Here is a 14,117-nt window from a genome sequence, read left to right as displayed (position 1 = left end):
TAATAAATGGGCTTCTCCCACCCCTCACATTTTGGTGCCAAGCCCACACCTGGATCCCCAGGCCTGTGCTGAAGGACACAGACATGGAGCATGTGGCTCTGTGGGCTTAAAAAAAAAAAAAATAAAGAAGACTTGCTTTCATGCCCCTTAGCTGCAAACACTACACTTAAAGACATGTAATGGACATAGCAAGTTCTCACAGCAAGCTCATGGAAGGGTGAAATCTACTCCAAAGACTTGGGCAAAATTTGGAAATAAGAAACAAAAACATGATGAACGCTATCTTCCCTTCAGCTTTACCAAAGTTGGTAATGTACCTTATTGTGTCTTACACAACAGAATAATGCCCTACAGTGTTAAAGAAAAAACAATTTGTAAGAAAAAAGAAGAACCAGAGCTGGACACTAGTAGTTAAAGCAGTAAAAGCAGGTTTTATTCCAGAAACTGAATATTGCAATAGGGGAAAAAGAGGCCTCAGTGTAGAACTGGGCCCCATCTCCAGGACAGCATGAAATGGGGATTTAGAGCCAACAAATAGGGTCAGGGTGAGGGGATGGAAAATTGCTAAGAGGAAACCTCAGGAAGAGAAAGATGCTAGTTAAACAGACCTGACAGGATTCTTGCCAAAGGCAGGTTAGGGCGGTCAGATGCTGCACCAGGGAAAACCCACAGTCCTTTAATCCGTGAGTCTTTCTCCTGTGAGTCTCCCTTACTACTCACACGAAACACTTCACTTCTGGTCACCAAATGTGTGTTTTTTTTCCCCCTGCATGAAGTAATCCTCCATGACACCAGCTGGGGTGTCCTACAGTTCAACTCAAGTCTGACATCGTCTGTCCAGAGACAGCATCAGGTTCAACAGGTTAAGGGTTCAGTCCCACACAGCAGCTTCCCTGGCCACTCCCCCCCCAACTTCAGACGCCAAGTTCAGGTTATCACCTGTGCTTCTGACTGGTCAGCTCTAGAGGGGAAGGGGGAAGTTCCAACAACCCCTTCCTTAGGTTCAATTCATTTGCTCGAGTGGCTCACAGAGCACCATTTTATTAAAGGATGCGATAAAGGATACGTGAATAGTTAGAGGAAGAGATGCACTGGGTGAGGTCTGGGAGGGTCCTGAGCACAGGAGCTGGGGTGCATCACCCTGCCAATGTGGATGTGTTCATCCACGTGGAAACTCTCTGAACCCATACTATTGGGATTTTTATGGACGCTTCCTCATGTAGATCAATAGCTCCATTTCTGACCCCTTTCCCCTCCCTTGAGGACTGGGGGGGTGAAGGGGTAGTGGTGTGGAGCTGCACGTCCCAAGATCATGGCTTGGACTTTCTGATGACAGTCTCTATCCAGGAGTCATCCAGGAGCCCACCCAGAGTTGCCTCATTAGAACAAGACATTCCTACCAAGAACAAGACATTCCTACCACCCAGGAAACTCCAAGGGATTTAGGAGCCCTGTGTCAGGACCTGGGGTTGAAGACGAAATACTGAACAAGAGATGCTCCTAACGCTCTGAATGCTTGGAAATTGTAAGGGTTTCAGCAGCCTGTGCCCAGAACTGGGGGCAGTGGGGAGGTGAGGCCAGAAACCAATATATGCGTTCTATTTTCTCACAGATACCAAAGGGGAGAGATGAAGAATTATCAGATATTGAGGGCAGGGAGTTCTCTCTAAACTGATTTGGCAAGATTCTTGCTACAGTTGGGTGGTATAGGATAGCCAAAGACAGACTACAGGGTTCAGGTCTAGAGGAGAATGACTGAAGTTTAATTAAGGAGAGTCTTTGCCCATAGCTTTTGTGAAACCAGTTAAATTGTGGTATTATTTTGACACTGATCAGCCAGAGTTTCAAGAAAAAAAAAACCGAATTCTTTTAAGTATGGACATCATGGCTTTCTTTAAACACCAAAAATCATGGCAGATTTCCAAACTAGACGTGAAAAGGCCACCAAAGCATCCTATGGGTTTTAATTTTTAGTACGGTAAATACCAATCACTATAAGCCACATAAACAAAGAGGCCTTTGGGGGTGTTCCCCTCCCCCTTAATAAAGAGGAAAGGGTTCCTGAGACCCAAATGAGAGAACCATTGTGAATTATCCCTAGTTTTAATAGGTCCATTTCTTGACTTCAAGAAAAGCCATCAAGAGAGAATCCTAAGTACCTCCTGTATAAGCTCTTGGCCAGGCTTATGTTTTTTAGTTTTTTTAGGTCAGGGAGCCAGTGTTTGGTGAGCTGAGGGACTTTTGACCACAGTTAGATTTTCCCCTTTGTTCTCTTTCTCTTTTGGTTCTTTTTTTTTCCCCTCATCTTGATGTGGTATGTTAGTACTGTTAGAGGGCGTCTCTAGTTAGTATTGCTAGCAGTAAGTCACTGAGCGGAGGGACCTCACAGCCATCCGGGCGACCAGGAGACCCGCATTGACAATTACCGGCTCCTCCAGACCTTTAGCCAGGGCGGCTTTGACAAAGTGAGGTTGGTGTGGCACAACCTGAGTGGGACAGAAGTGTCCATGAAGGTCATTAACAAGAGTGCGCAGAGCTCCTTCGGCCTCCACAGACTATTCCTTGAAGTCCAGAGCACGAAGGCCCTGAGTCATGACACCACACGAGGTGACTGACACCTCGGAAACACTCAATCCGGTCACGGAGTACGCCATAGGCACTTGATCCCCCCCACACTGGACCATGCCTGCATGAGAGAGGAGGAGCCCTGAAGGCAGATTCTGCCAGATAGTGTCCACTGTGTCGTACCATCACCAAGAGGGTATCGTCCACAGGGACCTAAAGCCAGAGAACCTGCTTTTGGAAGCTGACCTGATCATCAAGGTTGCACACTTTGGCTTCAGCAATGAGTTTGCTGTCGCCCATGAGCTGAACACCTTCTGTGGTAGTCCCCCTTATGCCAAAATACAACAGCCCTGTGGGGGCCGTGCGGAGCCTGGAGCCATCCTCTATACAATGACTATCTGGCGACTGGCAGGTCCCTGCCTTTACAGCACTTCAAGGAGCTGTGGGAGTGGATACTGCATGCAGGTCACATTCCCCTTTATGTGCCTGTGGAGTGTGAAAACCTACTAAAGAAATTCCTGACCCTCAGTCCCAGTGAGAGAAGCACTTTAAAGGAAACCATGAAGGACCCATGGATGAACATGGTCCATGAAGAGGAACTAAAGCCTTACATTGAGCCACTCCCTGACTACAAGGACCCCTGGCATAACTGAGGTGACATTATCCCTGGGCTCCAGGTGGGACCAAATCCAGGACCTGCCAGTGGGCTGGAATGGATGTGATGACGTGATGGCCAACTACTTGATTCTAGGCTACAAGAGCCCCAAGGGGAAGGAGTAGACCACAGCTGTGAAGCCCCTGCCTTCAGCTGATTTTATCAGCAGCTGCTGTCCTCCCCCATCTTGCATGCTTCGACCTAGGGTCTCTGCCAAGGCAAAGAAGTGTGGTTTTGGGGAGACTGTCATTCCCACCTCTGTGGTATTCTATAACTCAGAAAGCTGGCAGCACCAGGCCTGGAGACAAGGACCACCCCAGTCCCAGCAGAGTCCCCGACAAACCCCTGGGGCCTCCTCCACCCACAGCATCAGCAGCAGTGGTAGAACCCCATAACAGACCCAGCCGCCCTCAGGGTTTATCCTATAATGAAAACTCCCTCAGTGCCTGGTGGCCCGGTAACGGGACCCCCACCTCCCCCTCTGGCTGACAGGGGGTTGTTGGGAGCTTTTCAACACCCTACTCAGACAGATACCCGTGTTTCAGGCTGCCCGGAAAGAACGGGTGTGGCCCTTAAAACACAGTGAAGCCAGAGAAAGCTCACACGGTGGATAGGCGAGGCAGGGATATAACCAAAGACTGCTTTTAAAGAGGGAGCCAGAAGATCCAGAGTTCCACAGAGCCCAGCGACAGGTGTGGGGGCCGAGCCAGGGCTGAGGCGACAGTTGTGGGGATGGGAGTGGTACAAGGAGCTTACGGCGTGTGCAGGGAAGCCAGGCCTGCAAGCAAGCGGGGAGAGCAGGTGCGGACTGCCACTGCCGAGGTGCTGTGCATGGGACTCAAATCAAGGGAGTACCTGTGCTTCCACAGCATTCAAAGGCAATGAATCCAAAAGGCTGGTGAGCTCAAAGGATGGCTGGGAGCCACCGGGGAGATAAGAGGAGTGGCTGGCCCTTTGTCCCAACCTGGATGAATCTTCAAAGACCAGACTGTTGTCCTGGGGCATTTTTTCCCTCCTGTTCTTCTGTCTCTTCCTCCGTGTTTGTCAGGGAGGGGAGATACTGCTGTGGAAATAAACATTTAATAATAATTAATTTAAAAAATTTGCTGTGGAAATAAACATTTAATAATAATTTTAAAAAATTTAAAAATTTAATAAGGAAGCATTTAACAGCTATTTTCTGAGTTGCTATTTATTTATTTATTTGACAGACAAGAGATCACAAGTAGGCGGAGAGGCAGGCAGAGAGAGAGGAGGAAGCAGGCTCCCTGTTGAGCAGAAAGCCTGATGCTCAATCCCAGGACCCTGATCATGCCCGGAACCGAAGGCAGAGGCTTTAACCCACCGAGCAACCCAGGGACCCCTTCTGAGTTGCTTTTTTTTTTTTTTTTTTTAAGATTTTATTTATTTATTTTACAGAGAGAGATCACAAGTAGGCAGAGAGGCAGGCAGAGAGAGAGAGAGAGGAGGAAGCAGGCTCCTGCTGAGCAGAGAGACTGATGCGGGACTCGATCCCAGGACCCTGAGATCATGACCTGAGCCGAAGGCAGCGGCTTAACCCACTGAGCCACCCAGGTGCCCCCTGAGTTGCTTTTAAAGCTGGATTGTGGAAGGTGATTATTGATTCAACTGGTTCTCATTCATGGTTGTCTTATGAATACAGGATTGTCACTCCCGTGAGCAGGTTTGACAATAATGATATTAATACCAACAAATAACAATAGCATTTACTAGTGGCCACCAACTTTCTAGACCATTTCAATTCCTTTTAGGTACAAGTGGCCACTGAACAGACTAGGAAATCAATGTTGAGTGGGGTTAGGCACTTGGTACAATCACGGAGCTGGTGAGTGGCAATGCTCGTGTCGGGAGCTTGTCCTCTAGGGCCTCTTGTGGTTCAGGCCTGGGGCCCCCACATTCCTGGTTTTGACATCCTTTCGAGGTTACCCTGGGTCTCCAAATTCACGGATAATCAATAATACAAGAGATGAGAAAACCAACCACTTGGGCAGTCATCTTCAGAACTCTGGGTGAATTAATCTGTCTGCAGTCCCCTAAGTCCTTCTCTGCATAAGCAGGACACCGTCCTGAGTTCAAACTCTACCTCAAAAACGGAAGGAAGAGAGATGAAGCTGTCCAGAGTGCTGGAAAACACTAAGGTTGTCTGGAGCCCTGTCTAGCTGGAGGGACAGTGCCTTGTATGTCCTTTAGCACACAAGTGGGCATCCCTGGTCTTAGAGCCTGAGCCAGATCTAAACGGATCTAGGGCGGTGCCACACAGGGTGGCCTTCACTCTCTTCTGCTTCATGTCGAAATCTTATGAGCTAGAGAGCAAATGTAGGGTGATGGCTTCCAGATGAACACCTGTATATCTAGAATTCACTTACTAGACTCAAGAGCCCCTTTCTTTATCCCAATCCTCTTTATTTAGATATAAGTTAATTAGAACTTGCTTGAGGACACCCACTCACGCCTGAACTGCTGGGTGGCACTTCTGCCCAGGGGATCTGCCACAGTGTGCTCCGGGCCTCTGTCCTCTTAGGCACCAGAAACAGAAATCTCATTTAGGGTGAAATTGGAGCTTTTTCAGAGTCACACTGTTTGGTAAGGTCACTGAAGAGTTTTGGGACGGTCCTTGATTGAAAATCCCGTGGTGGCTTTTTTTGGGCATGTCCTCTAGGTTGAGGTGCAACCCTTTGGCACAGGCTTTCTTGATTATCAAAGTGCTTGGCAAGTAACAGTGCTCCACAAATAGCAGTTTTCCTTTTTTCTGCAGAGGAGTTACAAAGAATTGCAGGGAAATTTTGGAAGGGAAGGAGAGACAATTAGGTACAGCTGGGATGAGGATCAGGAATTGTTTTTGTTCTTTTGTTAAATGTTATTAATGTATTTGACAGAGATAGAGCCAGAGAGCATGAGCGGAGGGAATGGCAGAGGGAGAGGGAGAAGCAGGCTCCCCACTGAACAGGGAACCCGATACGGGGCTCAAACCGAGGCTCCTAGGATCATGACCTGAGCCAAAGGCAGATTCTTAACCATGTGAGCCACCGAGGTGCCCCCAGGATCAGGAATATTTTGTGGATGAGGCAGATTTGAAGCTGAGGCCCGACCAGAACTCCTGGGACCCTGAGTCCTCATGTGAGGCGGGTCACAGATTCTTCTGAGGGCTGTCATTTCTCTTCCATGGCAGCTGCTGGTGCCAGTTCCTAGGCAGCCGCTGTGGGAGGGCAGTTTTGAGTTTGTACACAACACAGATCCATTGGTGGCGGTTGCCTGGAGCCCTGGCTGAAAAGAAGCCTGAAGTCAAGGTCAGGCTCAGCAGTAGAAGAGTCCAATTTTTCAGGTACCTGTAATGATTACAGTTCCTAGTCCTGCCTTCATTGTGGCTCCCCTTGTAATGAGATGATGTTAAAGGACTCTGAGGCAGTGAGGAGGATGAACATAACTGGTCAGTACAGAAGCTTCTGGGTCGGAGAGCTCTCTGATCACCGCTGCATATATCTGGATATGCTATATTTGCAAGTGCGTGTTATTTATAGGCACTGCAATTGTGTTTTACATTTACATACCCTGATGCAGGTATTAATTTATTAAAAGAGTATTTTAACATTTTCAAAGAGGTGAGCACCTTTAAATTCTCTATTTCTGTTATTTCTAATTTTATTGCATTAGGGCCCTGAAATGTGTTAAAATTATTGTTGTTTTATATATATGTTTTTAAAATATTTATTTATTTGACAGGAGAGAGAGAGAGATCACAAGTAGGCAGACAGAGAGGGGGAAGGAGGCTCCCTGCTGAGCAGAGAGCCCGATGCGGGACTTGATCCCAGGACCCTGAGATCATGACCTAAGCCGAAGGCAGAGGCTTAAACCACTGAGCCACCCACCTTCCCCTGTCCTTTTATATTTACTAAATATATCTTTTTGTTTTCAAAATATAACAAGAGGTATTTCTATTTCTTTGTAAGTTCTTTTGGTTTGTTAAAAAAAACTCACTTCATTATTTATTACTACATTCTTTGGAGTAGATACATACAGATCAGTTATAGTTTCATTGTTTTGCATATTTTTGTGTTTTTTAATCACTAAAACCTGCATTCTCTCAAGACTTTTCCTTCCGTGCCTCCCATGCTCTAGATTCTATGATTTAATATTTATTTCTCAGTTAAGATTGCCTTTAGTTCCAGGGGCGCCTGGGTGGCTCAGTGGGTTAAAGCCTCTGCCTTCGGCTCAGGTCATGACCCCAGGGTCCCAGGATCGAGCCCAGAATTGGGCTCTTTGCTCAGCAGGGAGCCTGCTTCCCCCTCTCTCTCTGCCTGCCTCTCTGCTTACTTGTGATCTCTGTCTGTCAAATAAATAAAATCTTGAAAAAAAAAAAAAAAAAAAGATTGCTTTTAGTTCTAGATACCCGAAAATCTGACACACAATAGTGCGAACAAGAAAGGATAAGAGATGAGGCCAAAAAAGTAGGTAGGGGCCAGGTTACCTAGTTATCCAAGCATTTATTTTATGTTATCCCCACCCCTCTAAGCTTTTATTTTGTTGCAACAAGAAGCCAGTGGGAGGGTTTAATGGGGGTGGGAGGGAGTGAAGGGGGAGATGCGGGGGGGGGGGTGCGGGGTTAAGATATATCATGTCTTTCGTGTTTTCTATGGCACCCTCTGGATGCTGACTGGAGAATGGACTGTAGGAGAGTAAGAGGGGAAGCAGGGAGCTGGGTTGGGAGGCAGTCCTTGCAGAAGACCAGTAAGAGGGGACGGTGGCTGAAATTGGTACAGAAGTGGAGACAGTGGGGAGAGGCTGCCATCAGGATGCGTGGCAACAGAACTTGCTGGAAGGCTGGATGAGGGATAAGAAGGGAAAAAGAGCCAATGATGACTCCTGAGTGCTCCCTTCAGAAAAGAGGACCCAGGCCTGGGAGTGCTCAGCAGATAGATGGTATTCAACGCTGGGAGCCTCTGTAGGTTTGCCCTGAGAGGGAAGGCCCACAGGAAAGAGAAGGGGGCTGAGGATCCCAGAGAACTGGTGGAGGAGGAGGAGCAAGACGAGGAAGACAGAGTAAAGCAGGAGTGAATTTGCAGGGAGGCAAATCCAGAGAGAAGTTTTTTGATGGAAGAAGTTCTCAATAGTGTTTCAAAGGCAGCTGAAAGACTGAGAGAACAACAACTTAATCCTGAATTTAGTACAATGGCAATCATCGGTGACCCCCCCTGAAAGCCATTTCGGTGAAGTGGTGTGGAGGGAAGCTGGATTGGAATGGGTTTAGGTGAGAAGCTGAGGAGAGGTAACTTGAATGGAGCAGAGAACAATGGGAAATGGTGGGGGGTGGTTGTCAAAGGAGGTCTGCGTTTAATACACAACATTAGGGCACGATTGTATGCCAAGGTTGGCAAGGGATCACTACTGACTCGGGACTGCAGAACTCTGGGGTCAGAATCTGAAAGGACTTCTCAGCCCCAACTCTACTAAATCTTTAAAAAGTTCCTTACAGGGGCGCCTGGGTGGCTCAGTGGGTTGAGCCTCTGCCTTCAGCTCAGGTCATGATCCCAGGGTCCTGGGATCGAGCCCCACATTGGGCTCTCTGCTCAGCGGGGAGCCTGATTCCCCCTCTATCTCGGCCTGCCTCTCTGCCTGCTTGTGATCTCTGTCTGTCAAATAAATAAATAAAGTCTTAAAAAAAAAAAAGTTCCTTACAACTTACAGCCCATTGACAAGTCCTTGAGACAGGCAGAGTAACCTTCCTTTAGGAACTTAACTCAATACTTTGCTAGAAGCAAAAGGCAATCTTAGCCTAATGTTAGCCCCCCCTCCAAGATCTTGTATTCTTTAACATATAAAAATTCCTTTGGAAATTTCCTGTATCTCTACTACCCACCCCCACCCTGCCAAGATACATGTTTACAATCATCCTCCAAGCATATGGCCCACTGATACACATCTGATGGGTCTCATGACTAAGGTTTCACCAGACAGTAGTAAATGCCCTTTTCCTAACAACAGCTGACCCCTGGCTTCCAAATTCCTTCAAAACTTAAGCTCTCTTTATCTCCCTCGCAACTTGAAAAGTATTTAACCCGCTACTCCTCCCCAGTGCAGTTCTGCCCAAGGATCCTGTCCCCTCTGCTTTAATAAAACCATCCTTTTTGCACCAAAGACGCCTCAAGAATTGACTGTTCACTCTGAACCCCAACATTTTCACATCAAGTAAACTCTACCCCCAACATGGGGTTCGAACTCACGACCTGCAAGAATTGTAAGCTCTTGTGAATGAGCCAGCCAGACGCCGAGAAATTGGCAGGGTTTTTATTTGATGGACTTGCTATGCCTTATAATTTTTTCTATTTAAAATAATGGGAAGTAAGAGCCCCTTAGAATTTCTTCTCAGAGAAAAGACCTGAGAGTTCAGGCAGAGACTATTAACAATCACTAATGGCATATGACTTCCCAGCTTTGCCTTAGTTTTAAGTTTTTAATTACTTACCTTGGAAATTACTTAACTTCATTTCTTCCAGAACCGGCAGTAGGATTGATGCTCCAGGAAGTCGTTCCATGGATATTTTGCTTTCTTTGCCTCCTCCCTGCACAGAATTGGAGCTTTGCATAAGTGAGTTTGAGGCGTGTGTAGTGATGGAGTAACTGTAGTCAGAAAAACTAAATGGAAAAATGACTTGGGAAATTATCACTATAACCCCCAGTAGCAACAAATTGTTCAATTATTTTGTGGTTCTGAAAGGGTATTAGGGGTTCCAAAGGAACGGGATAGCAGAGCAGAACCTGTTGTTCTACCTTCCTCCACGAACTTCCCTATCTTTTGGGTAGGACCAAAGGTAGTTTGTGGTCCTGCTGGCCTGTGTGAATGAGGTCAAGAGGGCCACTATAGGTTAACCAGAGCGGAGGGGAGTCAGAGAAGTGGCTTGGGCATGGTCCCCAAGGGGATTAGGAGGTCACTGACCTGCCTGCCTAACTTTCCCAACTGTACCATGCAGCATTGGGCCTGTCCACCGTCCTGTTTCTCCTTTTCCCAACACCGCATAGGGCAGTCCCCCTAAGAGGACTGATGAGATACGGTCCGTTCAGCCAGCCCAGGGGTACAAGAGGCACTCTGGGCAGCCACACCATGTAGGGTCCATGGGGACGATTGTGGTAGCCCCGACGCACAGAAGTGACGGCGGAAAAGGTGGCTTTGAAAAGGTTAGGTTTCCAGGTACCGGTATTTCCATCGTAGCCGGTGAGTTTACGTTTCAAATACCGGCTTAGAAGTTTCCATGCGGGTTCCACGAACCCTAACCAACGGCCAGTCCTCGCGAGTCGTTAAGCCCAACCCCCACAAGGAGCGACCTCAACGTGCGCGTCCCAGCAGTACCACGCATGCCCAAGGGGGCGTGGCTCGGAGGGCGTGGCTCGGAGAGGAGGGAGAGAGGAGGTGGGAAGGGTGGGGCGTGCTGAGCCCTGGAGTCTGGGCTGCACCCCTGTCAGAGTGTCCGGGGTGTCGGCTTGCAAGAAATCCGGCTTCGGCCGCAAGAAGTGACGCCATCCGCAGTTCGTGAAGAAGCTCTATCACGATTACAGCGCTACTCAGGCGGTCCGCTGGGCCGCGCTGTGTCTCTGGGGGCAGGGCTTGGAGGAGATCCGCGCTCCTCTGGGCGTGGCGGGACCGCTCCTGTACGCGGAGGGGCGGGGCAGAAGGAACGGTGAACCTCCAGGCATTCTGGGAGCTGTAGTCCTTCAATTGCCCCCAGCCGGCTGCTTTCAGGGTTGAAGGACTACAACTCCCAAGATGTGCTGGGGCGCTGGGTGCTCTTTGTGGTTCACTGTCTTCGGCTGAGATTTTGTGGCTCTGTTTTCTTTATCCCATTCCTATTCAGTCGCTTTGTTGTCGTTTCCTAGGAGCCGTTTGGTTGTTACTGTATCTCGCAGTGTTTTTAGGGAGTCTGCGCTCAGTGCGTAAGTCACTGTACAGTAAGAACAATAGTTACCTAGTTGTAGCTCTTTTGTTTGTCCTCTTCGATGGAGATGAGAAGAATCTTTGTGGCGCCGTTCTCATTCCCATGCAAATGTAGCCACTTACAAAGCTGGACATTTCATCTTGGGTCTCATTGATGTTATTCTTTTCATCTATTTTGAAATATACTGTGCTAATAACATGGATAAAACACTTGACAGGCATTTTTATCTGGCATCTCTATGAAGGAGGTCTATGATCCCCATTTTACAGTTGTGGAAACTGTGGCTTAGAATGGTTAAGTAGCTGCCTAAACCTCACATAATTTCTCTGCACATTTTGAATCTTAATCTGGAGCTCTGCCTCCCTGGTGTATACACTTTGTGTGAAAGAAGATGAGTGTTTGCAGAATTTTGGCAGAAAGAGCTGAAAGCAATTTAAATGATTTTAATTTGAATACAGCTTTGCGCAAGTTCTGTCTTACTTCAACCTCCTGAATGCCTGTAACTCTCAAATATGCATTGGGTGTTTCAGGAATTCACAAACTTTTTTTTTTTTTTTTAACAGTATTCAAATGGCCTTACATGGTGTGTTTTAAGCTGCAGGAGAATCAACGGTGATGTTATACTTTTTCAATTATCAAATTTAGGACCATCAGCCAACTTAGTACTTTGCAGCTGGACAGATCTGCAGTGCCTGATGCTGCTGGGCAGTGAGCTCTGGGAAAGGGAGAGATGTCCTACAGCGCTGGCAGCTGCTCCTCTGGTTGGGCACTGTCTTTGGTAACACTGGCCTATGGGTATGTGAGTTCCTGGATCTTATATGGCTCTGGTTGGCTTCTTGTTTTTTGTTTTTTGTGTTTTTTTAAATAGTTTTCTTTCTTTCTTTCTTTCTAAGATATTTATTTATTTATTTATTTGACGGGAGAGTGAGACAGCGAGAGAGAACACAAGCTGGGGGAGTGGGAGAGGGAGAAGCAGGCTCTCTGCTGAGCAGGGAGGCTGATGCAGGGCTTGATTCTGGGACCCCAGGATCATGACCTGAGCTGAAGGTAGAGGCTTAATGACTGAGCCACCCAGGTGCCCCTTGTTTTTTATTTTTATAAGGAAAGTGAAGTTTAGATATTTATTTATTTATTTGACAGAGCGAGAGAGCTCGGAGGGAAAGGGAGTAGCAGACTCACTTGCTGAGCAGAGAGCCCGACCTGGGACTTGATACCAGGATCCTGAAACCATGACCTGAGAAGATGCTTAACTGACTGTGCTACCTAGTTGTCCTGGCTTCTTGTTTTTTTTTTTTTTTTTTAAACGTGGACTTCACCACTTTTTTTTTTTTTTAAAGATTCCATTTATTTATTTGACAGAGAGAGATCACAAGTAGGCAGAGAGGCAGGCAGAGAGAGAGAGAGAGGAGGAAGCAGGCTCCCCGCTGAGCAGAGAGCCCGACGCGGGACTCGATCCCAGGACCCCGAGATCATGACCCGAGTCGAAGGCAGCGGCTTAACCACTGAGCCACCCAGGCGCCCCTGGCTTCTTGTTTTTAATAACAGTTTAATAGTTTGAAAGTGATCATGTGGTAGATATGTGTTTTCTTTCACGTGTGTGTGTGTGTGAGAGAGAGAGAGAGACGGACAGACAAACAAATAATGAGTCCAATAATTTCATATGAACCCATGGCTGTTCTCAACCAACGACAGTGGTGGATAAGCTGATTTATATATAATCACCACCTTCATACTTCATACAGAGAAGACTTGTCTCCTACTGGAACAGCTGTGATGAGAATTCTTTGCTATTTATATCTTGCTCGTCTGTGCCAATGTGCTATTTTAGGGGCAATGCTAATGGTTCAGATTGTAGAGTTCCCTCACATTTCCAGTTTTTCCCTTGTTTGGGCTTAAAATGTAATAACATTATTTTCAATGGCATAAGTATCTTTGTTGATGAAGAAATTCTATTGCCAAATACTTGTCCTTTAAAAAAAGAAATCTTATTTATTTATTTATTTGACAGAGAGCACAAGCAGGGGGAGGAGCAGAGAGAGAGGGAGAAGCAGTCCTCCCATTGAGCAGGGAGCCTGACGTGGAGCTCAATCCAGGACCCTGAGATCAGACGCCCAACTGACTGACACCCTGGCACCCTCAAACACTTGTCCTTATGTAAAGAAAAAGCAGGGTCAGAGAATCCTGATGCAGTGTCCTGCATTCTGCATGACCAAACAGGCTTTATATAATGAAGTATGGTCCTAGTCCGACCCTTTCTGAAGACAAGTTCTCTCCCTTCTATTTTCTCTGGGACCTTACATCTTCCACTGTCACTGTTTCTTTTATAACTTCATCCTCTCTGTTCACAGAGTAACAGAAACCTTTTTCAATGAATTCAGGTCTCTCCATTCCCTCAAAACTAGCCAAAATTTTTTGTTGTTGTTGGGGAGGGGTAGGGGAGAGAGAGAATCTTAAGCAGGCTCCACACCCAGCTCAGAGCCTGATGCAGGGCTTGATCTCACAACCCTGAGATCATGACCCAAGTGAGCTGAAACCAAAGAGTCAGATGCTTAACTGACTGAGCCACCCAGGTGCTCCTGGCCACATTTTCTAAATTTTATTCTACCTATTTTATTCCTTCTCGGTTCACTTCCAAATTAAAAAAAAAAACCAACTTTCTATAGGTTACTGCCAGTTTCAGAACAAAGATTACTTATAAAGGGGCAATAATGGCTGGTTTGGAACAAGGATAAAGAGAAGTACAAGTATTTTCTTTGTATGTTTTAGAGTTTTGCCAAATATTCAACTGTATTCTAAGAAAACAAAATTAAAATTGAAAAAAAAAAAAAGCAAAACTGACTCTTTACTGTCCATTCAGGCCCAGTCCTTTAGAAGTGCCTCTCTTCCTCCTGCTCCCTCCATCCTGCACAGACCTCATAGCAGCACATGGAACCCTGGACTGACAAAACTCA

General features: G+C 46.8%; 1 long non-coding RNA gene across 1 annotated transcript; it reads right to left on the bottom strand.

The window, feature by feature from the left end:
- Positions 1-411: 411 nt before the first annotated feature.
- On the bottom strand, positions 412-10,864 carry LOC309851193. Its single transcript, XR_014304668.1, has 3 exons — positions 10,173-10,864; positions 9,702-9,798; positions 412-4,283 (listed from the first exon to the last, which is right to left on the bottom strand). It is a non-coding gene; the product is annotated as an uncharacterized lncRNA (long non-coding RNA).
- Between the last annotated feature and the right edge of the window lie 3,253 nt (positions 10,865-14,117).

Source organism: Mustela nivalis, assembly GCF_964662115.1.
Source record: "Mustela nivalis genome assembly, chromosome: 1".
Lineage (NCBI taxonomy): Eukaryota > Metazoa > Chordata > Mammalia > Carnivora > Mustelidae > Mustela > Mustela nivalis.
Note: the sequence above shows the minus strand (reverse complement) of the source record. Positions and strands in the feature narration are given on the sequence as shown.